Source organism: Mus caroli, chromosome 19 (genome assembly GCF_900094665.2).
Source record: "Mus caroli chromosome 19, CAROLI_EIJ_v1.1, whole genome shotgun sequence".
Classification (NCBI taxonomy): Eukaryota; Metazoa; Chordata; class Mammalia; order Rodentia; family Muridae; genus Mus; species Mus caroli.
The window spans coordinates 1,564,911-1,568,382 of record NC_034588.1 but is presented as its reverse complement, the minus strand read 5'-3'; positions in this window follow the sequence as shown (position 1 = coordinate 1,568,382).

Sequence of the window (3,472 nt, the reverse complement as noted above, 5' to 3'; positions counted from 1 at the left end):
TGACATTGTGAGGGTTATTTCTCAAGACAATTTCTTAGAGCCCCTAATGATAGCACATTTACATTGCAGGTTCCAGCAATGGGTCAGGGTGGGTCAGGGTGACTTTCTTTGAATGAACACTTTTTGAACCCAGGAAGCAGGTGGGTGGAGGAAGGAATGTCGCTATCTGTTTTATGACCAGCACCTGTAGCACTAAGCCACAAAGACCACACTCCCAAGCCTGAGCCTAAAAGCCTCGAATTTTGTTTTTACTTTGCAATACTTCTTCATCAGATCTTGTTACAGATGGTTGTGAGCCACCATGTAGTTGCTGGAATTTGAACTCAGGACCTTCGGAAGAGCAATCGGTGCTCTTGACCACTGAGCCATCTCTCCAGCCCAGGCTTGCCTGTTCTTGACAGAGCAGCTTTTATGATTGTGTGAGCTGCCAGACTTTGTCCCTTTTGATTTGAGCTGGGCAGTGGTTTACAGTTGGCCTGGAGTTGGAGCCTCCTGGCTCTGTTCCCAGTTCCCCGATCTGGCAGTGTCAGACCTCGGACCCTGTTCCTTCTCGCTGTTCTGCTTGTTGTTTTTCATCTCTCCTTGGGTCCAGGGAGCCAATCTTGTAAAGCTTGTGACCCAAGATCTCTTTCCCCACTTTCTGGACATTTGCATGTGAAAGGAAATAAAACTTAAGACATGTGATTCATGTAATTTATGTCAAATAGCCCAAAGAGTTTTTGTGAGCTTTGATACCTGGGGCTGAGAACATAGCAGAACAGGCCAGGTCATTCCCGGGCAGGCCCATTGTTACATGTCCTGACTGGCCTAGTGCCTCCCTATCTCCTGCCCTTCTGACAGTCTGTTGATGTTTAAATGGACCGATCAGGTGAAATCTCGCCAATTCCTCCCCCAGCCCCACCCCTTTTCTATAAAAGTCCCTAGCTTCCAAGCCTTGGGTAGAAACCACTGTCTCCTGCGTGAGATACGTTTTGAATCGGAGCTCTGCCATTATGGCTCCACCCTGTGGTCCACACCTCTGTCTCCTGCTGGAAATACGTGTCGGCAGGAACTCCGTCATTAAACCTCATGCTTTTACATCAAGATGGTCGTCTGTTCGTGATTCTTGGGTGCACGCCAAATCGGGAATTGAGTGGGGGTTTCCCCACTAGGTTCTTTCATATGCACTCTTGTTTATGGTTACCCTTGCAAGAAAAGTGAGCTACTAAATGTAGCTGAAAAAAAAACACATTTAATTTACATTAAATTAATGATTAATTTCCAATTAATCATTCCCCAGTGTCTACAGGGTTTCCATTCAGGACCCTAGTAGGATATTAAAATTCATAGATGCTCAAGTGCATATATAAAATGGTAAGATATTTATTTGCACTGAACCTCTGTATGCCCTTTAATATTTATTCCAGACAGGATCTGACCGTGTAGCCCTGGCTAGCCAGGAACTTGCTATATAGACCAAGCTGGGCTCAGATTCACAGAGACTCACTTGCTTCACCTCCCAAGAGCAGGGGCAGGTGTGTGCCGGTGCTCTCAGTCGGACTCCGCACTGAGAGTTGACTTTTTTGCTCAACATGTTTTTAGAAACTTTTCATTCTGGACCTCCCCCCACATTAAGTTATACGACCCCGTATATAAGGTTTGACTCACAGTTCAAGAAGCTTTTCTTTAACTCATTATCACACCCAGTAACATAGATGCTTTTTATGTAAATGTTAGCATGCCTTGTTAGTTTTTTCCTGGGGTTTCGAGGATTTCACATGGGAGTGCTGGGTGTTTGCATCCTTCCCACCCACCCTTCTGGAATGTTATCAATCTGTGGTTGGCTGAATCTGTGTGTTACGGTTAGTAGTATTTGGGGGTTTATACCCCACCTCTGATCATTTAGTTCCCAAATAAAAGACAAAACTTTTATATTCATAACAAGCCTTAAAGACTAGAGGTGGGCAGATATCAGCCCTTACACTAGTTGGTCTACTTTTCTGTCAGCAATCTTGAGATATTCACTTGCCATGTTCTGACCAAGCCTGTTCCCGCTCAGTCAGTCAACAGGTTCTCCAGTGCAGGAGCAAGGATTGAAAAGAAAGAGACAACTTGACAAAGCTGCAGCATGACCCCAGTCAATTCTGAGACTGAAGCCAGGTTTAACTTTTTCCAACCCGCTTTTATACCATTTTCCTTACATGCAAGTGTTATGGGGGAGCAGTACAAGGGACTAGCAAGGCAGTAAGCAAAGCCCTGTGATCACTCTCATGACAGTCCTTTCCAAGGGCTTGTCAGAATGACCAAAATACCTCAGCCCAGATTTTTGTCCAAGCCCAAAATCCTATTCTTGCCTGAAGCCTACTTCTCTTGTTCCACCCTAAGATTAAAATTCCTGCCTGATCCTACTTCCCTATTTTAGCCTAAAGTTAGGTTCTTGCTTGAACTTACTTCCTTGTCATGGCGTAATGTCAGATTCCTGCCTGAAGCCCATTTCCCTGTCCTTGGCCAATGTCAGATTCCTGCCAAGTGGTCCCCCACAGGCTCTCCACAATGTTCCACCTGGGCTGCTCTTACTCCAACAGGCCAGCTGTCTTAGTGTTTTACTGCTGTGAATGGACACCATGACCAAGGCTAGTCTTATAGGACAACATATATTTGGGACTGGCTTACAGGTTCAGAGGTTCAGTCCATAATCATCAAGGAGGGAGCATGGCATCATCCAGGCAGTCATGGTGCAGGTAGAGCTGAGAGTTCTACATCTTCATCTGAAGGCTGCTAGAAGACTGACTTCTGACTTCCCGGCAGCTTGGGTGAAGGTCTTAAGCCCTTGCAAACAGGGACACACCTACTCCAACAAGGCCACATCTCCTACTAGAGCCACTCCCTCTTCCAAGCACATACATACCATCACATTCCACTCCCTGGACTTCACAGGCTTGTTCAAACATAGGAGTTTATGGGGGGGAGGGGGCGCAACACCTAAACAAAGCATAATGCAAAATACACTTAGTCCAACTTCCAAAGTCCCCATAGCCTAGAGCAGTATCAACAATGTTAAAAGTCCAAAGTTCAAGGTCTCTTCTGAGATTCATCCAATCACTTAACTCTGATCCCCAAGGCAAGACAGGAAACCAACTGGGCAAACTCCAAGCATCTCCATGTCTGATGCCAATATTCAGATCTCCACTCCTTTTTCATCGTTGTTAGCAGCAGAAAAGTTCCTTCTCCTAAGCTGGATCTACTTCCTGTTAGCAGCTTTCCTCAGCAGATTTTACACACATACACACACACACATACACACACACATATACACATATACACACACATACACACACAAACACACACACACAAACACATACACACAAACACACACACATACACACGCACACATACACACATACACATACACACACACACACACATACACACACACATATACACATACACATATACACATATACACACACATACACACACAAACACACACACA